The sequence below is a fragment of the Pseudopipra pipra genome, chromosome Z (genome assembly GCF_036250125.1).
Source record: "Pseudopipra pipra isolate bDixPip1 chromosome Z, bDixPip1.hap1, whole genome shotgun sequence".
Lineage (NCBI taxonomy): Eukaryota > Metazoa > Chordata > Aves > Passeriformes > Pipridae > Pseudopipra > Pseudopipra pipra.
Genome location: NC_087581.1, coordinates 11,590,166 through 11,617,708, shown reverse-complemented (window position 1 = coordinate 11,617,708; position 27,543 = coordinate 11,590,166). Strand labels below are relative to the sequence as shown.

Genomic DNA, 27,543 nt, shown 5'->3' with positions numbered 1-27,543 from the left:
GCATGTAAATGTCTTACTGTTAAGCCATTGTAACTGTGATGTCTTTTCAGATCATAAATTGGAAATTAATTCCAAGAATTGCAATGGTGCAATGATCCATTTCTCCTGTCTCCCTGGAGGAGGAAAAAGGTAGGCTGCCAGAGTATCAGCACTTGGCTGAGCTCCAGACTGGATTTCCAGACTGGATTAAAGCAGTTTGAAGTCTGCTGTCACCTCCAGTGTATTGAAACCACCACTTGCTGTGTCCTGACAGCAGCACTGAAATGACTTCCAACACACGTAATGCTGAGGTGCCTCTGGGTACTGAAGGGACCCAAAGGACTACAAGGATTATTCACATTTACAAGTGCAATGATGAGATTTTAGCCGGTGTTGTGATTGTGATTAAAGTGCCATGTTTGCACACAAAATCCAGGGCCTTGAAACAGGTCATGTTTCACTGCTCTTTGTGCCTTACTCAAAACACTCAGTGCAAGCTCTTCCTTCTCCTGCAAGCCAGCTGGCAGCAAACAGAGAATCAGCCTTCAGCTCCCTCTGCACCCACCCCCTCCTGCGCTTATAGCAGCAACTCCTCTGAATTTATTGCCCGTGAGTGAGGTTTAAATTCACATGGAGGGTCAGCCCCAGTCCAGAGCAATACAGCTGCATTCTGAGTCCCCTCCTCGGGGTGCCTGGCATCTGTGAGGGCTGACCCTGTTGTGGCTGTGGGATCTTCCCTCCCCATGCTCTCATCCCTCCTGCTGCTGAGGGTGTCCAGGGAGCCCAGGACCCCCAGCTCTGCTTTCCTCCAGGTAGACCAAAGCATTTTCTGCCCTTACAGCTCTCTGTGGGGTGCTGCTCTCTTGCTGTCCTGAAGCTCTTGGAAGTGCTCCACTCACTCCATGTGCCCTTAAAAAATTTTCCGTTGGGTTGGGAACGTACTTTCACCTCATATGATGCATTATTTTCGAGATTTTGTCCCAACAATCTTACGTGATCGTGTGGCGATTCTATTGTCTAAACACACAAAAAAATCCAGTTATTTTTCCAGCAGACAATGGAGAATTATCTTTGAGTTTCAGCAAAATGTGTGAGATCAGGTGCATCCCTGCAATATTGCGCTGTTTGTTCCATGTCTTTTGTTACTACACAGGTGTTTATCAGGGCATCAACCTAGTTTAACAGCAAGTTATGCCAGACAGTATTGACAAGAAGACAAATGCTAGGTAAAAGTTCTTTGGAAAACAGCTGGGACTATCAACTGTGCTTTGCTACTGTCGACACTGCAGTGGGAAATACATGCTTCCCTAGGAAGGCTCAGAAGAGAGAAAGGTGAAAAAATACATTTGTGCAGTAGAAAAAGACAACTTCTGAAAGAGCAGTTACAGGGAACTCTGAAGCTGAAATCCCACAGTACAGCTCTGGTGCTCTTCATTTGAATATATTTTGCTACCTGAATCCCCCCCTTTTTTTTCTCCTTCTAGTTACGGTTCTCCTGTTTTTGCAAAATGTGGAGTATGTAAAACTTTCTTAAGAAAGGTTGTCCTTTGATCTTTGTATATTTTCAGGCCTAATCAACAAGAAAGGAGACATAATCCGTGAAACAGACAGCTAACAAGCTCTAAGTGATGCCTAGGTGTTAGAAAAACTTGTTGGTAGAATTGCCTTGTTATGACTTAGGGCTTGGCATGTTTGATTTATCTCAGACTTAGGAGGAGGTTAACAAAGCCTGAAAAGAAGGATGTACCACTGATAGTGGACACAAAGAATGCAGAATTTACAGCCACAAGGACATCTGGCAGAACTCCCAAGATAAGGAAGAAACTGGGAAAAACAACTCAGCAACAGTGCTGAAATTAGCTCCAGCTGGGTAAAAGCTATTTCCAGCAGGGCCAGATCATGACCACCAAGTCACAAGCAACTAACCCAAGAAACCCATCAACCTAGAATAAGAGAAAGATTGAACACACAGACTAATTAACAGGAGAAGCGACAGAATTATTAAGCAATAGAAGATAGAATACTAATTAATAAAAGAACTATGTAACTTGTAGTCAACAAACACTAATTCCTTTGTTTGCTAAAATCTGTAGTAACATAGTGTGTAGTAATGTAGTATATAGTGATATAGTAAAAGGGTAATATAATATAGTTAAAAGTTTTGATAGTTGGGTGCTTGATTTGTGGAATACCACCAGGCATCCAGCCTTGCACAGTTCTGAAACAAATAATCAGTGTCTCTCTCTTTCGTGTCATTATTGGCTCATTGCACACTGTGTAACAAATCCTATTTGTTCCCTCCGTAAAAACTGTGGACAACACTGTGTTCCCTCCATAAAAAACAGGTGTAGCCCATGCTTTTGTGACTTGTATTTGCATGGCTGCCTTTGTGACAGGGACACAGATGTCCCTGCAGCTGGGCAGCCCACACCAGACCCAGTTCACAAGCAGCTGTAGCCTCAAGGAGTTTGAGGGTGGAAGAGCTGCAGGGCCACACCCAAAGTCTGGAAAGACTCAGTGAAAAGGGGAATGTGAAGAAACTTACTAAACAAGAAAAGAGGTCATATATTTTACTGGCTAATGAGCACAGAAAATAAGAGTAAAAGTACCACAGCAAAAATCAAACTATCGAAACACTTAGAATGCTTCACCACATTATGTCTTTTCTTCCCACTGCAAGACCTAAATGAATGAAACTTTGTTAGCCCAGAGAGTGTCTGAGAAGGGTGCTGCTAGCCCAAATTGTTTTGACTCATGAAATTTACAAGTGCCAAACATTGCACTTTTCCAAGTTTTCAGCTGGAGAACTGTAGAAATGCAGATCTGAGAATATGTACATGCTACTGGTAATTTTGATAATGTTTAATTTTGGAAATTAGTGCAAACCATAGCAATACATCATCACTTACCTTCCAAGTACCTTCTTTCTGCCGATAGGCCATTTGGTGCATTAATTTGCCCTCTAGGTATTTCTTCCCTGAGTGTGGTGTACGGTAACGAATGAGATATTCATTTGCCTCCCTTTGATAAGTGATGTTTATAGCAAATGGTACTTCTGGTTTAACTGCAAATGACAACAAACCAGGATACAGCAGGAGTCGAATAATGTTACTAGAAAATAGGTCTTGAAAAGTAAAAAAAAATTCCACTTCAACTCAAAGCCCCTGCAGGGTGACCTATCCTGAGCAAGCAAGGACTGTCCTGGGCCAGGCATGCTAAGCCCCAGCTCACCCTTACACCCTGATCCTGCAAGGGGCTTGGTTTTGGCCTGCTGAAGCAGCAGTTTGACTAGTAGGGAAGGTGCTCGTGAGGGATGTGACATTTAGCCTTTGAAAGCAATTCCTGAGCATGCCCACCCCTGTGGTAGCACTGCTTGAAGGCCTGAAATTCAGTCCCTCTAACCAGTGCTCTGAGATAGAGGCCCCATTGCAAAACCCACCTGGGAGGAAGGCACTGGGCAACAAAGGTTCCTGGGTACAGGAACCACTGGGGCTGGCTGTGAGGGCAGTGGGTCTGAGGAAGGGACAAAGTCTGACAGTGTTAGACCAGAGTGGGCTGTGGCTCCAGACCCTCGCTATGAACCCAACCTGGTCTGCAGGACACTGGGTCAGAGGACATCTGTGCAAGTACATCAAGTCTGATATGCAGCCCTCAGGACTGTCCCCAGACAGCCTGAGCTGAATGTGCTTGAGATCTTTAGGGACCTTTGCTGTGACACTGAAGCTTCCTGAATTCAGCTTGTAAAGTACATCAGCTCTCACAGGAATGGAAATGCGAATGCCCACACCTCCCTACTCTCAGGAAAATGCCATAAATTGTGCTCACTGCTTCTACAAGCCCCAAATACTCAGTCCTTCCATGCAGATCCCACAGTTTCTAGAGTAGGAACCACCAGAGTTGGTCCAGGCTGGCCCATAAACTGAGACGTAGTGTAAGATTATTACAAAGCTATTGAACTGAGGCAAAAATGTTTCACAGGAGAAGGATGTTGCAGTGCCTACTCCAATGGAAGACAAAGCCATCTGGTACCAGAGAAGAACAGAGAAGAATCTGTCCTACATGGGCTTCTCTGCAGACCTGGAATGAGACCAGTTCCCAAGAGGGGTAGATTCTGTGGACACCCTCTTCCTCTTGAGTTTCCTATTCCTTGGCTCAGGCAGGTCCACAGCTGGGGACAAGGCCATTCATGGATTCTCAGTGCAGGGTGCACCTTGTTCAGACAACAGAATGCACCACAATGCAAGGTGTGAAAAGTTAGATCTTGCAACCTTGTGGTCCCTGTGCTACTGAGCTCATGTTGTACATGGGGTGGTCAGTCCCAAAACTGCATAATCCCTAGTAAGAGATGAACAAGATGTCCCTGCTTGACAGTTTATCTACTCAGGAACAGCTGCTGCACCCATGGAGGGGATTTGGTCTATGCCCAGGTCTAGGCAGAGTGTCACAATAAGCCAAAGTTCAGCTGCGCATTTTGAACAGAGCTTAATCTTGTCTAGCTTTGAACCAAAGGAAACACCACACTCTGACAATACCCCAATCCAGGTTGCATGCCCTGCTAAGACACTCCTTTATACTGCCTCTATGTCATCCAGATTGATGCTTAGGCTTTGTGCTGCGCTATTTTTGCCCCCGATAACCCCTATATCTTAAAAATATCCAAGATGTTAAGTGTCTTACCAATGTGAGTCACAACCAGACTCCTGCAGACCCTTCTCTTTGTCTCAGAGAACACGCAAAGGTCTCTATTTGAGAGTATATCAGTGAACTGTAAGAAGTACGCATCTTCCTGTTTCTTCATGTTGTTGCACATGTACTTGTTGTCTTCCTTGGTACTGTTGGCCAAAGTGATATGACATTAATTTCTACTCAGTCTTACCATAAATTAACTACTTGCTATAAGGGATGAATCCTGATTGCCCATTTCACTTCAACTGAAGTGAGACTCTGTATGAAATAAGAGAAAATGCCAAGCAAATAAGGAGTTTGGGAGACTGATATTTTTTTTCCTTGTGGTCTTCGAGCACAATAATCAAGTGATATGAATCACATTAAGAGTCATGGAGCTCTCAAAGAAAAAAATGTATTATTTAATTAGAGATATACGTGTTTAAATATTTTTATCTTTAAAAATTATCTTACTGCTGCTGTTTTTAAACATAGGGCAATAGGTTTTGTACTCAGTGAAGATAAAGAAAAATTTCTTATTGATTTAAGTGGTAGCAGATAGAGGGTCAACAGTCAGCCTGGCCATGAAGGAGTCATATGGCAGTTTCAGAGCTGTGTTTTCTCATCTCTGTGGCTCCCATGTTTGAGGACTGTCATAAAATTTCAGCCAAAATCCATAATAAATCCCATGAAAGAGAAAAATTCTAATAAATCATGTGGGGGGACAAAAAAAAAGGAAATAATTAATGATTAGAATAACAAGAGTTACAAAAAAATCCACTTCTTTTGCTTGCCGTCACAGAACTTTCCCTTTCAGGAAAAGGGAAGAGCAGAATTATGCTAAAGAAACAAAATCTGAGCTTCTTCAGGTAGGTGCAACAGTGAAAAAAAAGGTGGAAAGAGTTTCAAGGCCTGGATAAGAAGTGGCGATGACTGATGTGTTTGGTAACTGTTGGGGTTTTGCATACTTGTTCTAGTGTGTTTTTTGCATGTCTGTGTGTCCAAAGACAATAACTTAGTTTAGTCTTAGCCTAGATAAAGACATTTCCTGTGATGTGGAAAATTAACCTTCTTGCTAAAGAACTTCCTGTGGTAAGGATCTGTGTCTTCACAAACATTTTTTACTTTTCAGTTGATAAAGGCTAGGTTTGAGGGTTTTTTTCAAATATCATTTAATTTAAACGAAAAAGTTCTCAGTTCATGCTGGGCTGCATTCATAATTACAGGTGTTCCAGAACAACAGAGGCAAGATAGAACTGTTGGAGGTGTTATAATCCCCTTTAAAGACCCTTCCAGCTCTTTCTTTTTTCTTATAAGGGAGTTATGTTCTATTTCAGTAAACTCTTCTTCCTTGCTGAATATAGTATTCAAACTTGGCAAAACAGTCTGAATAAGAATTTTGTCTAGCTCTTCTGTCCCTGTTTCCCAGCATGTGGCAACATGACTCACTAGTGCTCAGGATTTCACTTCCCAGAAGTTTACCAAAGGACAGACTGACAGCACTTACCACAGAGACAGGGTATAGTTAGTGTTGTGAGGAGGCAGCTCAGTAAAATTGCAGGTCAGGCTGCTAAAGGGGTCCTTAATGTCCAGCTGGCTGAAGCAATCAATGTCAAAATTGTCTGGTTCATCGTCTCCAAGAGTCCCTAAGGAGAGATTCACAGGATGTTACTGAAGCAAACCTGAGAGTGTATTTGATTTGCAGCTGCATTGTATAGGAGGTTGTTGCTTCATGTGATTGCCTAAAAGGAAGAGGATCAACCCACCTGTTTAGTAAGAAGAAAAAAAACCTTGTTTAAAATGAAGTTAAATCCATTTGCACCTTCCAAGATTGCTCTCCCTCCATGACAGTGAAGCCCACCCACTTGCAAGAGTATTTTGGTGCCATGAGGCAACTAAGCCCCATTTTGATTGTACTGAAGAGTTTTCTGAAATGTCACAAATTTGGGCTCAAGAGGGAAAGCTCAGACTTGCTGCCAGAATGCGTGGTTTCCTGCCAATTTGCTTCAATGAGTGATAACACAATCATGATTTGACTAAGAGTGTAAGTCTTGAGTCCTACACTTGACAGGTATAAGGTCAGTGACGCAAAAACTGATGCTTCTGAGAGGAGTCCTCTCCAGCAGAAACTGCAACTTCAGCCTCACTTCATGAAATCTCATCCACCACAGCAGAGTGGATGGGAAAAGGGTAATTGCCATGACCCCTTGAGTGGACCCTTGGGGCAGGAATGCCTCTGTCTTCTTTCACATAAACCTCTTCCTTGTGTCCAGGGACTATGCTTGATCCCCTGCTCAGTGTTCTGCTACCCATTCCTCATATATGTCCTTGCCATGTGAGACACCTGATGCAGCGAGAAAAGAATCAAATAGTAGAATGAGTGGATTGGAAGGGACCTTAAAAATCATCTCATTCCAACCCCTCTGCCATGGGCAAGAATGCCACCCAACAGACCAGGTTGCTCCAAACTGGCCTTGAACACCTCCAGATTTGGGTCATCCACAACTACTTTGGGCAGCTTGTTCCAGTGCCTCACTGCCCTCTGAGTAAAGGATTTCTTCCTAAAATATAATCTAAACATCTTCACTTTTAGTTTAAAACCCTTCCCCCTTGTCCTATCACTGTCTACTCTGAGGATATCAGTGACTCACACTCACAAACACAACAGGGAAATACTGAAACATTGAAATGTTTCCAATGGAAAATCCCTCCCAGAAAAAATGATGGTCAATTCTGCTGTAATCCAATTAGATCACTGAGGTGTGATCGTCTCTTCAGATACTGTGATTTATAGTCCAAATTGTGATGTCCTATGAACCCTGGACAATCCTGACAGCATGCAGGGAGACCCAGACCTTGTCCAGCATGGAAGCATATCTGAAGATCCAAAAGCCATATGGTTTGACAGCAGGGAGGAAGCAGAGGAGAGTTTTTTGATTGCTTTAAAATGCAAGTCAAGAGCATCAGCAGCGCTTCTTTCTGACCTCAGAGCTGAGCTGCATCTGAGGGGTTTTGAGTAAGAGAAGAAATTCAAAATCACTCAGGAATGCAGAGAAACACACAAAAGCAGTGTAGGCAGAGGCTACGAAGGGGACTGCTGCCACCAGCACCCAAGATGGGAAGCAGAAGGGATGGGAGCATCTGATGTTGCACTAATGCAGAACCCACAGGCAGATCTATGCCCTCTGAGCTAAGATTTAGTGCCGTTTGTCGCCATGAGCAACCAGTGCTGAGAAATTATTACTGGTCTTCTCACTGCAGCCCTGGGAGCCCAAATCTCCCTGAAGGACAAGGAATGCAGTGTCTTTTACCAGTGTTGCTGCTTTGAAGGGAGAACCTGTGCAGCACAGAAAGCCTCAGCATTTGACCATTGTATTCAAGAGAGAGACACAGAAGTCAGCACAACTCTAGAGTAAGCCTTGCAGCAGTTTCACACAGTTGAGAGTCTTGTCCACTGCAGCCACATGGGCAGGCATACATGTACAGAAACCTGTACCACATAGAGTTGCATATTTGTGGGTAGAAGTGAGGGTGTATAAATGTATGTATATTCAAAACTCGTGAGATAACAAGTAAGCTCAAATGAATCTGTGTAAAATGGATAAACCCCCCATATTTCATATAGATATGTACACTCAAAGCTGACATGCACAGTTATGTCACATTTTAAGCCTGAGATTTTACTTACAACTGCCAGGAGTCTTGTTAAGTTATAATCCAGGCAATATTAAAATTTATAGATTAGGATGACTAATCCTCCTTTCTATAAGACTGCTTGGTGCTCTCTGTATACGCAAACTTCATAAACCAGATTTTACAAAAATACACAAAACAGATAATCATCCTCTTAATAAATTAATTAATCATCCTATTAATAAATGGCTTATAATAAAAAAATCTTTCAGCTGCCCACTCCTCCTTTGCTGAAAATTTACAGAAATTGGAATTCATTCTCTATCAGGCTGGTTGCAAAATGAAAATAAAGATTTAGTCTTGCAGTTCAAAGAACCATTTAAGGCTTAACCAACACACCACAGCTTTGGTGGCACACTGGAAGGAAAGCTTACTTTACCTCTTTGACACTGAACTTCCACATTGTGATTACATGGTTCCTTATTCATGGAAATAATATACTAACCGTAGAGCATATGGTAATTAAATCTCATCAATAGTGTGATGTAAGCAATTTCAAGTGTGTTTTCTGCTATGGTTTTTCCATGGGCTGACTAATTTTTTTGTCTGACATAAGTATGCATGCAGCTTCAGTCATAATTCTTCCCTAAACCTCAGAACCACCATGCGCAAATGTGTTTGCTATGTGAATGGTTTTGATGACTCTGACATGACTCATACTGCTAAGGACTCTTCACTCAATTAAAAATTTACAAGATTACAATACTTGCCTTGAGAAGCCCAGATGAGGCAGAGCCATGAGCCCAGCTCTGCTGAAATCAAGGCAGGGCTCGGAAGGGAATGATTCTGCTGGGATAAAAGCTGCTATCATAGCTACAGCCATAACAGGTCCTTCACAGAAATGGGTTTGGACAACATCCAACAGGATGGTTCAAACTACAGCAGGAATCTCAGGAGCCTTTACCAAGAGTGTTAGCAGAGGCTATGGACATGCTTCAGCTTCAAGCTCTAAAGCCGCCAGGACTGACAACAACATGTGAAACTGAAGGCACTGTTAAGCACTGAAGAATCAGTGGCCAAATTTCTAAAGTCAACTAAGTGACTTTCTCCATGAACAGAATAATGTGGGATCTTTAGCACTGATGTGATTCAGGCAGAACTCATTTTAATCACAACAGTTTCGATGTGGGTTGGACAAACCATACCAGTGTGGGTAACAGGACCACTGAAGCCATGGGACACCACAACCCACAGGCCTGCTGCCTCCTGCTCCCCCTACCCATGCCCTCCTGCCCCTCCCTGGCTTCCCTTTCTTAGCTCTGCTTGTAGCCCTCTCAGGCCTTTTGGGGGCCTCCACCACTTCTGCCAGGCTGGGGGGCAGTGCTTGGGAGGCTCAGAAAAGAGGAGGAGAAGAAGATAAGTGCTGCCATTATTACCTTTTCCCTCCTCTGCCCATAAGAGCGCCCATAAGCGTAAGCTCATACCCAAGTTGGTGGGTGGCACTTTGTCAGAAGGTGGGGTGAGTCAGAAAGGCAAAGAGTGAAAATCGAGCATCTGTCGATTTTACCAGGGTGATTTTACCCTGGATTAGTTTGTTGGCCAAACCTAGGAGATTCATAAAGAAATCATAAAAGCTGGTAATTGCTCAGTAGGAATTTTCTGAATCTATTTGTCTTTAATTCTAAGTAAATTATGATTTACTGGAGATAGTGACAAAACATGTAAAGGTCTGATCAAATCTGCTTTCGGGAAGCCCTGAAGATTTCAATGACACCAACAATAAATCACTAGCATTGAACATTCATCACCATAGCTGCTTGTCAAAGCTGCCTCTAAGTAGCTGCAGATTGTATGGATAAAAGGCAAATAAAAAACCCAGGGTGGTTAGATGCAGTTCTGAGCCAGACCCTCTTTTCTTTTAATTAAAAAACCTGTCATGCATATCTTATCTATGTATATATGTACAATTGTCTACACACACATATGTTACATGTGCAGTACAGGACACCCAGGGAAAAATGAGATTCCCTAACTCATAGGAACACAGCCATTCTCTTTCTAAAAACCAAAAACTCTTGTCCCCAAACAATGGAGCTCTAAACTACTACTTAGCAAATGTCCATGTCCTTCAGGCATAGTGCACAAACTCTGTCACTGCTGGTTGTTTAGTATCAAACAAATAAGAGTTTAGCAGATCTGGGACTGAATCTCTAAATCATATTTTTCATCTCCCTTTTGAGAAAAGGAACAGCAGCCTAAAACAGTAGTTTTATTGCTGCTTTTTAGAGTTTTGCATTTGATCTTGATGCTGCTAAATAATTTTCACTTCTCTAAATGAGATAATGAAATCTGCAATAATTTATAATTATTTGCTGAGTAAGGAATGAAGGCTACTAGTAATGGCCTGTGAGAACCTCCTGGCTGAGTTGCTGCATCAGCCATACCATGAGGGAGACTGAAACTACCCCTCAGATCACACCTGATGTAATGGCTTACAGAAAATGTAAAGGTTTGGCTTTTAGAGTGGAACAGTTTCGGTCAAGTTTGAGTTACATGAAGACATTTTACTTGGAGGAAACTGCCAAGAGAAAAAAAGGCCAGAATCTCACCCCTCTCCAATGGAAACTCAGAGTGACCATGAGCTGAAGAAGGGTGAAGTAGTTCCCTGCTCCCAGGCATATGTCCTCACATGAACACTAGATACAAGAGAGGATTAACAGGTCTGATCCTGCATGCCCTGTGCATACAGTTATGATCTCCCTCAGTTCATATGGATTTATAAGGACAACAGATTTGGGGATAAAATTAAATAGGTATCCTCCAGCTCCACCTCCACCTCCACCTCCACCTCAAGTTCTGGCACTGAAAGAGAGACTGGAAGTTAAAACATGAACATATTTAACCCAGCAGTTGTATTTTGGAGCTCTTAACTGAGGTTTTTCAAGATCACACAGGAGTGGAAAGATGAAGATGAAATGACTCACCATCACCGTCTGCTGAGGTGCAACCACTTTCCCCAAATGTGGTGTGAAGAAACATGGCAAAAATGCTCAACACTGTACTGGGCTGTGTCATTCTGAGCACACTGCATGTGTGCAGTGCATGTGTGTGCGAAACCCACACTCGCTGCCTTTATACCCGGCGCTGAGCAAACCTATCGCCCGACAGAGAGACCTCAGGCGAGGGGAAATGTAAACATGCCTACGCAGAGGATGGCTGGTGGCAGAGGGCAGGAAGCCAGCCTGAAGATAATCGCTGAGCTTTTACTTTGAAACTGGCTTCCCCACTTCAAAACTAAGGACCTTCTGGATCAGGCCTGTCAATCTCTTTGGGCAAATCTGGTAAAGTTGGTAAAGTCCAGCGAGAAGGGAGCAAGTTTCATGGACAGTGCTCTTGACTCAGCTACTGTGATTTGTGCTGCTGGTTTCCCTGATTGCATGGTTTAGCCCTTGCATCCACTTTACTCTCCACAGAGGTGCACAGGTCCAAGGAAGAAAAATCTTCCAGGTGTGAAACATTAAGTGTGATTGCTTTTGTATATTCTTTAACTATTGGTCAAAAGCAGCACTGCCAGCAGCTCAAGGGAGTTGATTCTTTACTTTTTGAGATCCTGCCTGGAGTACTGCATTCAGCCCTGTGGTCCCCAACATAAGAAGGACACAGACATGTTCAAGCAATTCCAGAGGAGGGCCTCTAAGATGATGAGAGGGATGGAATACCTCTCCTGTGCAGACTGGCCGAGGCAGTTGGGGTTGTTCAGCTCGGAGAAGAGAAGGCTCCAGGGAGACTTTATTGTGGCCTTTCAATATATAAAGTATGCTCATAAGAAAGATGGAGAGAAATTACTCATCAAGACCTGTAGTGACAGGACGAGGTGCAACAATTTTAAACTAAAAGAGGATAGATTTAGATTGGACATAGAGAAGAAATTCTTTACTGTGAGGATGATGAAGTCCCGGCACAGGCTGCCCAGAGAAGCTGTGGATGCCTCATCCCTGGAAGTGTTCAAGGTCAGGTTGGATGGGGCTTTGAGTAACGTGGTCTAGTGGAAGGTGTCCCTGCCCATGGCAGGTGGGTTGAGACTAGATAATCTTCAAAAGTCCCTTTTAGCCTGAAACCTGCTGTGATTCTATGAAGTTCCGCATAAGGCAGTGCTGACCCAGAAAAGCTGTGATTTAAAAGACTTATCCTGCAAAACCTGGCTCCTGAGAACAAAGTGGCGGATCTCACATTTGTTCAGGCTTTGGACAAAGCAAAGGCAGAAAGCGAGAGATAAAGAGGTGTTAAATATTTCCTTTGCACACTTTCTGTGGCTGTAAACACCAACGCACACCAGATCGTAAAGCAGAGCCGTGCATACAGCTGACTGATGTGGCTAACTACAAGTGAGCTGAAGACCTGAAAGAGAAGAGCAAGTTCTGGCGCAGGCCTGGCTGCACCAAAAAAAGCTTTAGGTTGGAGGCGTAAAGGAAACTGAGGGCAAAGTTAGTAACAGTGCCCAAGCAAACAGAAAAGTGATGACATTACAATAAGAAGGCTCAATATGGAAGCCACATCAGCTTTCTCATTTGCAAGCAACTAATTCAAAATGCTCACCAAAGTGATGAAAGTTCAGGACTCGTGTCCAGAAGAGTGGCCTTGCCAGAACATCAAGGACTGTCCTGCAATGTCACTTGCTACCCGAAGCTAGGGGCAGTGGGTTGTCAAGGTATTGCTTCTGGGCTCCCCTGCCCTTTTCTAATGGGAAGAAAATACCCCCTTTCCACAAGATTTCAAGGAGACTGCCTGGAAGATGGGCATGTCAAATATCTGCATCAAGCCCCTCCCTGTAGTAGGACCCTGGGGCTCCCCACTGAAGCGTTCCCTGAAGATGCACTAAGCCTAGGTAGACACAGAAGAATGGGTTTGGGTTCACTGGCCAGTGTGCCAGTGTGCAGGCATTTACATGTTAAAACTCTTCATGCTGCGCCTATGTCTGGCCAGTGAAGAACATGATTCAACTCATGCCAAAATAGACATTAAGAAGATGAAGTCTAAACCTTGAAATATATTTATTTCTCTCCACTGAATTTAAAAAGAGCCCAGGGGGTGGCAGGAGTAGGTATCTGCTTGGCAGACCTCTACGATACCTCCCACCCACAAACAGGAGAGGGACCTGCCAGGCCACAGTGACCACCCACACAAAGCAGAGCAGGAGCTGGACATGGTGTGGGGGGCACGGAGCCACTGACGCTGGCACCACCATGGCCTGACTGACCCTCAGTCAAGAGACTGACTTCACCTACAGAATTATTTGGGTCACTGCCAAATTCTCATAATATCCATCCAAGAAACACTCTCTTTCTGAGTCAGCTGGTGGAACTTCAGCAGGAGTTTGTCCTCGTCTCTCTCTCCCGAGTTTTCTGTGATCGATCCAAGCTCACTGCAGCCAAACTTGAATTAGTGAGGTTGGGCCCCCGCGACTTTACATCACTAAGGCCTACCCCTCGCTCGCTTTAGAGAAGTTTAGTAAAGAATTTCAACACCTTTCTTCATACTCTTCAATACTATATCCTTCTAGAAACCCTCAGGCTAATTTCTACCTCATTTTCAGCCAGAAATGTCTTTAAAGGAGGGCTCTCCTGTGCAAATTGACCGCTATCCAGAAATGACACCTTCTCACTTTAAATTTGCCTTGTTTATAATTGAGTGGGCTATCACTTTGATCTTTTTTTTTCTTTTTTCCTGTTTCAGTTGGAGCAAATGAAAAGAAAAAGTCTTTTCAGACATAATATTTTTCTTGAACCTGAACAATCTTATTATCAGAGCTGTACTGCTCAGGGGATTTCCATGTTGTCATGGCTGCATTTTGTCTGGGTGGGGAAACGAGGGACCACAATGAAAAGAAAAAAAAACAACCAAAACTAGTGTAGAGAAAAACCCTAAAGCAAAAGTACATTTTGTTTTACTTCTGCATCTCTGCTTCAGAAGTTGTTTGATTTCTAAGAGATATTTGAGTTCATTCGTCTCACCTTGTTGCCTTCCTCTAATGCCCGGGAAATAGGAAATGAAATCTTTGAGAGTCTAAATCCTAGGACATCTGAAGGGTTAGTGCCCAGGAGAGGCTGAAAGAAAGCTGTATTACTTTTCACTTGCAATAAATTTACACTGCTTCTGCCTCTTAGTTCAAGTTTCCACAAAAAAACCACCCGAAAACAACAAAACCAACTCACAACAAAAAAACCCTCCAATTTAAACAGATGAGTTTTGAAGGTCCAGCAAAACTACCTGTACTTCATCCAATGCTTTCTTGGATTATCATCTTTGTTACGTCTATTGAAAATGACTAACCAGGCAAGTCATCTATGAGTTAGCATTTCTGTTTGGCTTTCATACCGTTTGTTCACTTATTTTTTATTCTCCTGAGGACACAAAAGTATTTTTTTATTCTGTTTTGTCTCCAAAAAAAATGCAAAAGTCTTCTGCACGTATGCTAAATTTAAATCTGCTATCAGTATCTATTTAGAAAGATGAAGTTAGTAGATCCCTTGCTTCTACCAACAATGCTTTTCAAATGTTCCAGTTCAGGGAGTTCCCAGGATGTCTGTTGGAGACAAGCAGATCGGGTCCTCCAGATACATCCCAGTCTGCAGCACCGGAGACAGGATTGGTGCCTAAGACTAAAAAATGTGGAGGTTACTATGTTTAGTATTACTTTCTATTGTTGTTGTTAACAAAGAGTTTGGTAAAAGTTAAGGCAAGTAATAAACCAGAATCTTATCAGAACTTGTATTACATGTATGCTCAGATGTCATACTTAGATTTTTATTTTTTTAACCAGATATGCCAGGAAGCAGAAATTTACCTGTAAGCTTCAGATGTGAGGAGGAGGACTTCTACCTCAAAAAGAAAAAGGATTCAGAATCTTCTTTTTTTGTTGCTTCCTGACATTTCTTTCTCTAAACTGCTTTGTAAACTTTGTTCCACATTATCTTCTCCGCGCTGGAGTCATCTCTTGACAGCTCCTCAGCTGAAGGTCTGTGGGTTGGCCTGAGGCTGCTGTAAGAAGCGTTTTGCTGGCCCAAGAGCAGCATTATGTGGGAGCCAGTATTGCTTAAGGTAACATAGCCATGGACAACATAACTTGAAGTCTTGGGTGGAGAGAGTGAACAAGCACAAGAGCAGACACTGCAGTGAATTGCTGAGAAACCCCTCTCCCTAAGTAACCAATACAGCAACAGCAGTAAAGAGAACAGTCATATTAACAGTTCTGGGCTTCTTTTGTTTGCTTGCTAGTTTCTAAGTCTTCAGAGTGCTCAGAATATTTTCTTCTGTTCTCTGTATCAACCAGAGTAAAATATTAAAGACGTGAAAGCTTAGATTGTTTTCACATTATTTGTTTTAGGTCTGAAAGAAACATAAACTACTGCAAGATATGTTACTCACTTTTGAAATCTGGTAGGAGAGCATCTGCCAGTACTGCTCATATACATTTTTCAGGCGCAATGTTGGACCAAACCTCTATAATTTTGGTGACAGTGAAGTATTTTGTGAATGTATTTTAATTCTGTAAAATGTTCCATTCTGATGCTTGCAACTTTTAAATTAAATGTTTGAATTTTCATTCTTTTTAATGAATTTGGTTTTAGAATTGCCTTTAGTTTAAAAATGAGAATTACTAAAAACTGATTTGGTTTCATCTGAATACTTCCTTTAAGAATCTGTCCATGACAGCTGTGGTTATTTAATATTTAGCCATAGTGTTCTAGCATGCAGACCCCATTCCAAAAATAAAGGCCAAGGGAATGTAGGAGGCTCAGTTCCAATGTATGACTAGTCCATGACTCAGATCTGGACTCTTTCGTAAGCTTCAGATGAAAAACAGGCATAGACCTCAACAAACAGGACAAAGGGAAGGAGCAAACAGAGGCAACATGATGCCATGTCCCTATAAAAACAGAACAGATGGATAGAAATCATCTTGAGAAGCTGAGGCTGGTGGCATGTATGAAAGAGCATGAGGAATGTGAAATAGCGTTTGTAATATCAATGTTTAATGTGCTCTGGATGTGGGGCTTCACCACCACCAGGTAAGTAGGAGAGGGTGCACAGTGTGCACCCAGTGAGCGTGGCAGCAACCCATTACTTCTCCCATTCCTTCCCACTTGGGCAGGCATATGACCCACATTTGGCTGGGCACAGTCCAGTATGCAAGTACTGCCAGTAATAGCTCCTGCAGTTAGGAAGGTGGACAACAGTGGAAACTGAAACTTCAAGGAAAACAACTGGTGTCAAACACAGGTGGTTGTGGCAAAGCCAGGTGCCCATGGGCCCAAGGGAGCCAGGGATAGGTGGGATGGGAAGGACCATGGCTGCTGTGCTGAGTGCCCTGGCAAGAGGTTGGCACTGTCAATGTTTGTCCTCTTGTGCCATTTCCATGGGTTTTGTTCTGCAGTTCTTGAATGCCGACTCCGGGTCCTCACCCCTGTTTGTAGAGAGCCTTCAGGGTGAGGCAAGTCCTCCGGGGATGGGCTTTGAGGAGGATGATGGGTTTCTAAACCAAGGTTTGTGCTGTTTAGATGGATGTGAAGTGAACTTGCATAGCAATTTGGGTGGATCAGGCTGCTGAAGGCAATCTTGAATATCACCGTAGATACCCTTTGCTTTTCCTTGCACATCTCAGTCTTCTAGTGGCTTAGTGGGCAGCAATGAAGAGGCAGCTACAGTCCTGCTGACTGTTAGCCATAGGGATGACAGAATTTATTGGTTAAATTTATCATGGTTGAATGTAGCTTCATCAGTAAGGTTGAACTCATAAGAATACATCTAAGATTTTTTAATAAAACATTTAGTGATACTTAAGCAAATGAGGACTACATAGACATTAGATAACAAAAGGTCACAAAGGAGAGTGATAGTTTAAATGTTTTTGTATTTCAATAGGTTTTAAAATCTCTTTCCTGGTATAAAACTTATTTGAAAGTAGAGAAACTGAGAAAATCAGACAAGAAAATGAAATTGGAACTGAAAATAAGTATTGTAAACAGATATTATCAAAGGTAACAAAGAGATACATATTTAATGTGATTTGTTTGGACCAAATTTTGTGCACTGAGATGTTTATAGGTTCAAAATTAGTTACATCTATCTCATACCAATTATATAGGAATAATGTTTGAGATATCATTAGACTGATGTCTGTAAACAACAGGAAAATATATGTGATCAACCTGAAAGATTATCCTCCTTTTAAAAAATGAATGCGGGGGTAGAGAAATCTCTATAACAGGGAAAAATAATTACACATTTTCTCCCCAATCATTATGCCAGATTAGCAAAGAGAAAAAGAAATATGCAAATGAGGCATTGATTGCAGAGAGATATATATGAGATGTGACAGGACCCCATCTGGCAGAGCTGGCATGCAGAGATTTATTGTCATTTTGTTGCTACAGTGAGCATTTAAAAACTACCCAGAGATGGTTCCACAATTGGAAAGAAGAGACTCCATCAGATTTCAAACACTGTCCAGTGTATTTGAATGGTCCCAACAGGGACCATTCTTCAGACTTGCTCTCAGCCCAGCTACCAGCAACAGGCTCCACTCTTCCTTCCATGCCCTTTGGAAAATCTTTTTCTTTAAATCTCTGTTACAGCCTACTGCTGGCTGCTTTTGCTGTCCCAAATTTTCTCCCTGCTCCTCATGCTCCACGTTTCTCTTCAGTCAAGCTCAGGGGCAGAACTGCTCTTCCCTGCCACCTCCCCAAAAATAGGGTGTCACAACTGCCACAACAAGGCCAACAAGGCAGTGCTTTGCTCTGTTCCTGCCAGGGCAGGGAACAAAGAATGCTCTTCAACCACTGAAATAAAAATGATGAGCTTCCGAGATAAGGCAGAACTGTTGGCCACCTCCTTCACCCCAAGGGACATAGTCTTACTTGCTTTATATTTTTTGTTTCATTTTTTACTGGCTCCTCCTCTGTGCTGATCAAGGCAGTCTAAACCCCCAAGCTGAGAACAATTGGTCTTGCCTTCTATCTGTAGAGGATTAAATTGGTCTCTGTTAACAATGTACAAAAATGAAATGTGACCTAGGACTGAAATCTAGGGTATGGTGTCTGCTTAATGGAAAGCTTCGAGTGTGGGATCCACAGCACAGCAGAAGACTGACACATTATTATTATTATTATTAGCAGTAGCAGTAGCAGCAGCAGCAGCATTTACATGGCAATTCTTTATGAGGGATTGCTGTGTCAGTGGCGTGTCTAATGTGTAGTAATGTGGGACTAAAAAGCCTTTCCAGCTCTTCTTTGCTTTACAGTGAGGTACATCAGCAAAATGACCAAAGAAATACAGGGAATTTCACCACAGCAATGCCAAGAGTGTAAGAAAGGATATAATCTGATTCAGTGCATTCTTATGTGACTTGGAAAACTGGGTGAAGGGTACAACGAAAAAAATTGCTTCCAAATGGGCTGAGCTAGGCTGAGCTTTCAGTGTAATGTGAAAATGCAAGCTCTGGTCCAGCAGTAATTCTCATGTCACAGTCCAATGAACATTAGGGGTACAGCCACCATTCAGATGCTATACACCTCTAGTTATGAAAGCTATATAGCATTATTAGCATACAGCTCTGATTCACCCAACCTGCTGTCATGAGAGGTGGGCCTAGAGGACTGTGTGTCAGCACAGCCGTGTCACCACTGCTGTTCACTCCCTACATCCAGACGAGCTGTCTCTAGTACAGGCTGCACTGTGTGCTGTGAATGTAACCTGAGGTTTGATAAAGTAGAACAGACTGTCCTATTGCAGTCTGCCCTGAAGCACAACATTGTCCAAAGAATATCCCTCTCTCTTTATCATGTGTATTTGTGATGCCTGAGTTACTACATTGCTTCTTCTCAGGGCCTGAGCTGGAAGAGGAACTGCTGCACACCTGTAAGCTTGTTTAAACATAACTTTCAGTGAGCAGATCTTGTCTGCTTTGATTTATAAAAATAATTATCAGAAATCCTTTCTCATGCAGTTAATTGCAGCCAACAATGAAATTATCGTTTTATCGTGTTTTTGAACAAGTAAACTAAATATAGGGCCTTAAACTTCTCAGTAAGATAGGTCTTCCTGACACTAGATTTTCCTTCAGCTTTTTTCTGAAGTGCTCAGAACCAGACACGATACTCTTGTAAGAGTCTCACTAATCCCTGTGTACAGGAAAATTGTCACCATTGCAGTTCTTCATATTCTTGTGCTTATACATTAATTCTGGATCACAACAGCTGCTTCAACTGCTGCATTTACTGGTACCACTTGCTGAACTACATGGTCACAGCCCTACCTAACTTCATTTTGGAGCCATTACCTCCATAAACTCAGAGCTTTATCCAATAAAAGGAGTGAGAGAGCGCAAATATTGATCAGATGATATACAAAAGCTGACTTCTGGGAATGTGAGGCTCAGTGCAGCTATTATAGTCAGATCCACTTGGGACACTAATTGCTTAATTTCATGGTGGTGTAATTTGACTTCCTCACATGCCTTCCCTACAAGCTGCAGTCAACCTTCCAGCTGCTTGGTCTGCCTACCTTGGCTGCCCAGCATGGGCTGAATGGACATCATCATAGCTAAAAATTTAAATTGTCAGTAGGGAATACATTACCCAAAGTGGTTATGATGAGCAAAGAAAGGGTCATTATTCTTTTCAATTTCAGCACTAAGGTTTAACAGACACAATGCCTTGGTGGAGGGAGTAGAAGAACAAAAATGAAAGGAGAGTTGGAAATTATAGTGCAAGACAGCCCTCAGTGCCTGCAGGGGCAGAAAAAGCAGGACAAGATGACCTGAAGTGGGATAGCTTACCCATCTTATAGTCTTCTGAGTGACCAGCATGGTCAGCTTGTGGAGAAGTTTGCCAGGAACTGTGCAATGTCAGCACCACCTGAATAGGAGCCAGTGTCCCAGAGAGAAGGAAGACAAGAGACCTGACCAATTTTTGGATCTCTACACATAGCCGTGGCACAAAACATACTGCCCCTGAAGTTATGGCTTCTTGTAAATAAAGGGATGATTTCACCTCCAGCGTTATAGCACCTGTCCCTTGCTGTGAGTGCAGTGCAGGCCAAGAAGGAGCTTTTTGTTTGCTATTCACCTCCCTGAACAATATTATAGAATCATAGAATCATTAAGATTGGAAAAGACTTCCAGTATCACTGAGTACAACCTTTGGCTGAACACAGACAATGCCAACTAAACAATAGCACCAAGTGCCACATTCAGTCATTTCTTGAACACTTCCAGGGATGGCGAGTCCATCACTTCCTGGGCAGCCTGTTGCAATGCTTAACCAGCTTCTCAGCGAAGAAATTCTTCCTAATGCCCAACCTGAATCTCCCCTGGTGCAGCTTGAGTCCATTTCCTCTCATCCTGTTGCTGGTTGCCTGGGAGAAGGGGCCAACACTCACCTGGCTACAATCTCCTTTCAGGGAGTTGCAGAGAGTGATGAGGTCTTCTCTCATTTCCAAACTGAACCCCCACAGCTACCTCAGCTGCTCCTCATAGGACTTGTCTTCTAGACTTTTCCCTAGCTCCTTGTTGTTGTCTTCTCTGGACACACTACAGCACTTCAATGTCCTTCTTGTAAGGGGCCCAGAACTGGATGCAGGATTTTGAGGTGTCAAGTACAGGAGGAAAATCATTGCCCTAGTCCTGCTGGCCACACTATTGCTAATACAAGCCACGTGCCACTGGTTTTCTTGGCCACCTGGACACACTGCTGGCTCATGTTCAGCTGGCTGATGACCAGCACCCCCAAGTCCTTTTCCTCTAGGCAAATTTCCAGCCACTCTTCCCCAGGCCTGTACTCCTGCATAGGGTTGTGTGATCCAAGTGTAGGACCCAGGACTTTGCCTTATTGAACCTCTTTCCATCTGGCCTCGACTCATTGATCCAGCCTTGACCCATCAATTCAGATCCCTCTGCAGAGCCTCCCTCCCCCCAGCAGATCAACACTCCCACCCAGCTTAGTGTTGTCTGCAAACTGACTGAGAGTGCACTAGATCCCCTTGTCCAGATCATCAATAAAGGTATTAAACAGGACTGGCCCCAATACTGAGGCTTGGGGAAAGCCACTAGTGACCATCCAGATGTAAATGTCAATTCCCCTGGCAGGATGTCTTTGCAGTCAGCAGAGGTTCATGCACTGCAGGACCCAGCCACCTGCAGACTCTCAGAGGGGCCAGACAGTTCCCCTTCCATCCCAGCTCCCGCAGCAGCTCCCTGCTTGCACTCTGTCTTTCACAGTATCAGCCAGCATTTTCTATCACTACACAAAGCTGATTTCTCTCCACTATAATGCATACAGGGTAGTTAAGCATATGCTGGCTCTTACTGTCTACCGTGGGCATGGATTAAAATCACATACTGCTGTCTGGACTTGTGGGAATGGTACTGAGTTTTGTATAGAAGACACAATTTTTAACTTGGCTTTCACTCCATAGTGGGTTATATGCAAGGAGTGTTTCCTTAAAAGTCAAGGAAATGTCATATCTAAGTCAGAAATTGTTCACAGTCCTGGGAACCTGTACCTAGACCTTTTAGGAAAGGTAAGCTGGTGAAAGCAATAAACATGGATTGCTTGCAGGTTATGAAGGCTGCCCAACCTTTCAGTGACCTTGGCCTGAGGTTTGTTTGTTAGAACATGAAACACATGTACCTCCCCTGGTTTCACTTTCCAAGGCAAACACAAGCCCAGCTCCAGGGCAGCTTAAGTATGACTGCCATGGGAGCCACCAGGTCAAGGTATTTCTGTTCACAGCCAGAATATTTTCTGCTAAACTAAGGCTGCACCAAATCACCTCATGCTGGAAAAAAAAAGAAAAATGGGGAGAAAAGTAAAATTTTGAATATTGAGCAACCAAAGAAAAAAACCCAAAGCACAACAGGCAGCAGCTGCTGAAATGCACACTTGTTAGAACCCGAGGTTCAGGTGATCAATAAGGTATTAAGCGCAGCTACACTAGAAAACAAAGAAAAGGCTCTGACCACGGACTTCTGGACGGGACAGTGGTAATGTTAGTGTCCACTATTTCTTCCTGTGGTCATGTACAAAGAGAATTAATGAAGTGCATACGTCTTTTCCCAAGGAGATGGTGGTGAAAACCATGGACCAGTTGGTGGTCTGGAGTCTCTGGTCTCTGCTTGCCACAACAGAGCCAGTGAGAGGAGCCAAGCTGCTGCAGTGAAGGAAGCCATCTGCACCTGGACATAGAGGAGAGCAGGTTCTGGCTCCTGTGGGGAGTAGGAAAGGCCAGGGACTGAAGCGAGACACAGAGACACTGAGACAAAAGGCCCTTCCACCCAGCCTGTGTTGCTGCCTAGCCCAAGGCTACCCGGAAGGCATGTGCACCAGAGTGCTCATGGCTTGCCACCTGCTCTAGTAACAATACACTAAACTCACTAGTTAGGGTGCAATATCAGTGTTCAAACATTTACCTATGTCATGGAACCCTAGAACTATAGGAGAGTAGAACCACAGAAACCTTAAGGTTGAAAAAGACCTCTAAGATCATTGAGACCAACCACTAATCCAGGACTGCCAACTCCACCACTAAACCATGTCCCTGAGTGCCACATCTATGTCTTTTAAATGTCTCCAGACATATGTCATGAGATACGCTGCCCCTCCTTCCCAGAAACTCTGCAGTGTGACCAGACCTTCACTTGGCAAACTGAGGTCAACTTCAGCATTTGCATTTCCTTCCTTGAACATTTCCATTTCCTGTATGTTTCATTTCCCTTCAAGTCTCAGATTCAGTAAATTTTCCTTAACCTACCTCCATGGACTCAGTACACTCGAGGGAAAGCCAGAAGTTTTAGCTGCTGGATGCTCTAACTATTGAGAATCAGAAGAGTATACTGAGATCTTCCACAGCCACAGATACACCCTTTAGTGGTTCAAGATGATTATGTTTATCTGTACATGGTAATATTATAATTCTCTATGCAAACTGCATCACATTTACCAGTGAAAATCTTTAGTGCTTGCCAATGCTCCACGTGTTAGCTTCTCCTGTCAACACCCTTTTTTGCATGCTAAAGCACTCATCATTTGTGTATGCTTACGTGAAGTGAACTTTGCAGGGGAAAGGGATTTACATTCCCAATGGAGCTGGAATCACAGCTTCACACCTCCTCAGCTGTTACATTTCAATTTCTCAGTGTTCTGATTATTATTGAGAAAAAAGTTCAAAGTGGTATCATCCAGTTTAACTCCAATTCTAGGAAAATATTTTTAAAATCATAAATTAAAAAAGAGGGGAAAAATAATTTCAGTGGTATTTGTACTTCTCAGTCACTGGAAAGTTTTTGAAAGTCCCATGATCAACCTTCTGTTACCTAAAGTTTATCTTGATTTTCACAGCTGATCAACACCTTATATTTATCTGTTAGAAGTTGTTAATTACCTCTAAATAGTTGACTACATATTTGAGTAGCTAGAAATGGATTTCTGCACCTGACTTTAAGGAACTATTTTGGAATTGACTATCCATACTTTCTTATGCAGAATAATGGTCCTTCCATTTCACAGCCCCTTTGCCTAACTATGGGGCTACATGGGGCAGTTTTATTCATTACTGTGGATTGCTATTCAGTAATTAAAGGAAAATGTGTGCATAACATTTTGGAGAAATGCTCAGAATTGGGAGAGATAATATATTCATTCATTCAGGACTTAGAATATGGACAAGGAGTACTGATTTCCTTCTACAAAAAAAGTCAGAAAAGGACTGGCAGTAGATGGAACTGGGTGCTCATTTGAAGTGTTGGCATTGGTAAGTGCAGTTTTGAAGGCACACAGAGGTTGCAGCCATCCCCCATCCTAGGGCAGGTTGGCTGCACAGGTTCCCTGTGTCTGTTGCACTTACCTTCAGCCTCACAGTAAAGAGGATGTAGGCACCATCAAAAGTATGCTTTGAAAAGACAAAGTGGAATCAAGCTGTTTACAGCACACTGATTTGGAGATATTGATAACAAAGCCCACAAAATCTAACTTTTTAAGATAAGTAAATAGTAGCTTCATTTCACAGAGAGGAAACTCAGCCTGCAGTGTGAAATATGAATCCTGCCAGCATACTGATCCTTCGGAAACATTTTTTTTGTCCACTTGCCCATCAAATTCAAATACCTGAAAAGGATGAGAAACTTGAAAGAGGAATTGAACATTGTTAGTTAGGAAAGTAGATTGGAAAGAGCACTAACCTTTTAACAGAACCACATGGTTTGGAGGCCTTTGTACTTCTCTACTGGAAACTCAATGAAGGCAATCTCATTAACAGTAATTTGCAGCTGAAGGCACTAAATGAATGAATATGCATTTCCAGTGAAGTTATGGTAGCTGTCAAACAGTATTTGGGAAAGTCAGGGTTTTGGCTGACTGCAATGCTACCTCATGAACCATGATTTTATACTTTGAAAGTAATAATAATAATAATAAAACGTTTCATGTCTTCTCCTTTCTGAAACCACAGAAAGGCCAAACAAAAAACAAAAGAAGTGACTTCTTAATGTTGAGAATTTTTCATTTGCACTTCTTTGTACTTTTATGTTTCACTTTATTTTCTCTAAAATTGCTCACACATGTAAAACCATGATGTGAACTCTGGATTTAATTAAGTAGCTGAGCCCAGCAGCGAGGCATATAGGGTGGGAAGTGCACCAGGAATCAGAACAGCACACAGTTACATTCTGTCTCTGCTACAAATATGCAGCTCTGTGTCCTATATAGGTGTGCTGAATCTGTCCCAGGCACCTTTGCTATCTGACAGTGGTTTACACTGTCACAGAAGTGGTATTTTAACAAACACATGCAGAATCTAGAAGTTTCCTGACAATTGACTCATATGCACATACAAACGAGAAAATGGTGTTCAGATAGGAAGTTATCAAAAAACTATGCTTTCCTGTTTACACAGTGGAGCCAACATCTAGAGCTTAAAAAGTTTACTGTAGTCCTAAATACTATTGAAATGTTCTTAGTAATATAAAAATTACCAACACTTCATGTACACGGAACATCTAAAATTTTGTGTTCCAAGGTAAGAATGGGCAGCTGATGAAACATTAACTAACAACAGTGAACATACCAGCACTGGGGACCTATGGAGAGTTAAACAACTTTAACTGATTTGAACTGATTATTTAGTTGGGCTAGAAAGCCTCAGAATAGAGATTTTGGAAAGAGAAACAGATTTGATATCTGATTTGTTGTTGGTGGTCAAGGTCTATAAATGTTGCTTCCTCTGCTCAGAGGCAGTGGAGCACTGCTGCAAGGGGGATGTCTTCCTGCACGAGTTTGATTTTTGTCACAGCCACCAGTGAGGCAAAGATAGCTTCCAGCAGTCGACCTCTCTTAATCTATTATTAACAAATACTCGTAAGAATAACGTTATTTTTATATAACCACTTGAGAATTGCTGTTTAGTTTAGTTGCTACAAACAACTGTAATTGGATGTGCAAGGCTGAATTATTATTAATGTATGAATTAGAATACCTGTAGCTCATTTCCCTCCCTTTTGTCACCCCACATTAACAGGAGTGTTATAGTAATTTAAATTATCCATGAGAATCACTAAAAATATACAGGACTGATATGTACAAACCTAAAATTTGTATTCCAAAACCTCAATTAAGTATATGAATCATAAGTACATTGCCATATCTTTGGATTGGTGAATGCCTAGCAAAGATGAAAGGAGCTAAGTTTTTTTAAAAAAAATATTTGAAAACAACAATTTCAATAACTGTGGCAATAAGTGATGGATTTGACAACAAGCTCTGTGAATGATGTTTGTCATGCAATTTGTTCTGAAAGCCTTTCATCTACTGTACAACCACAAAAATCTAGTGCCTTCAAATCAGCTGCAAGAATTTACTACATCTGAAGGGATAGTCTACAATAGCTATTTGAGACTATAAGCTACAGGTGATTAAAACTCAGCTCTTATAGATGGTTTCCCATCTTCAAAGAGATACAGAAATCCATGTTTACCATTTCTTGTTCCATGTCTTCATTTAAACACACCACCGGATAGACTGTTTTGTTGTGTAAAAGTAAACAAAGGTACTTCTGAAAAAAACATTGACTGAGGTAGATTTTTTTATTTACCCTAAAGGAGCACAAGTGGTTCAGATAGGTGTGGGTGCGACGTGACACTTTTGCCTGTGGTTTATGTGCTAGAACTGTTTTATCTAATGAGCCACTAGCATGCAGGCAACCTGCTGCTGGCTGTACATGTTGGGAATGAATGATTGTGGTCTGCATGTTTCTCATAGATCAGCACTCTACAGTTGCTTAATCGCACAAGAGAAATCTCTGTCTTTTGAAGAAGTTTCACTTCTCACAGGTGAACATGGAAAAATCTAATGCTTGGCAAGATGCACAGTCCTTCCCCCTTTCCCCCTCCCTATTTCCCCCTTCCCCCTTCTTCCTCCCCCTCCCCATTTCCCCTTTCCCTTCCCTTCCCAAACCTTCCCTTCCCTTCCCAAACCTTCCCTTCCCAAACCTTCCCAAACCTTTTCTTCCCTTTTGACTGCACAAAGGCAAGAATCTATGCAAAAAAATAAGTTACTAATTAATGCTATTGATTCTGCAAACCACATAAGACTGTGAAAAAGAGGCTGAAGAGGTCCTCCAGCATTGCACAAGTCTGACAAACTATATCTTTGCATCTTTTCACATAGGAGGAAAAAACCTGACCTGGAGTTTCCTGGTGATATTTCAAATGTTTAAAACATGGGTTAAACTCAAATATGTAAATTATTATATCTGAGTCACTGCTGCTACAGCAATTACTGAGACAGTAATTTCATTTGTTTTGTTTGTCTTTAAAGTTTCCAAAGCCTTCACTTTCAAATAAGCCTGACAATGAATGTAATGCAGGGACCTTCTAACCACAGTAACGCGTGATGACCTAAATTAGGTCAGTTTATATTTGTGAGTGTGTGAGAAGTGCAACCTACTCAGATCAAATTAGGTCAGCTCGCAGTGTCCTGCTTAGTGAAATGTGGCTCTAGAGCAAGAGATGCAAAACCTGTCAAAGCATTAACTGAGAAAGCCAGAGCAAGTTGGGAGTACACCATTTTCTGTTTCAGGTCAGCACACCTGCATTTGGCCCTTGTAAACAGAAATAAGAAAACATACAGTGACATGCCTTTCCTTGGAAGTGTAATTATGTATCTCCCCCTCCAATACCATTTACCTGTTTATTTCAATTGTATGTCTGGCTGAACG

The 27,543-nt window shown here is 42.4% G+C and overlaps 1 protein-coding gene and 1 long non-coding RNA gene across 2 annotated transcripts in view; one reads left to right on the top strand and one right to left on the bottom strand.

Annotated features, from left to right (window-relative positions):
- The first annotated feature begins 78 nt into the window (after nucleotides 1-78).
- On the top strand, nucleotides 79-2,041 carry LOC135406825 (uncharacterized). The gene is made up of 2 exons (XR_010426508.1): nucleotides 79-129; nucleotides 1,548-2,041. It is a non-coding gene; the product is annotated as an uncharacterized LOC135406825 (long non-coding RNA).
- Nucleotides 2,042-4,673: 2,632 nt separating this feature from the next.
- Nucleotides 4,674-27,543, bottom strand: part of SPEF2 (sperm flagellar 2) — a 109,168-nt gene continuing 86,298 nt past the window's right edge. The window contains exons 34-35 of the transcript XR_010426498.1: nucleotides 6,152-6,290; nucleotides 4,674-4,811 (exon numbers count right to left, since the gene is read on the bottom strand). The gene's annotated coding sequence lies outside the window, so the exon portion shown is untranslated. The remainder of the gene's footprint in view (nucleotides 4,812-6,151; nucleotides 6,291-27,543) is intronic.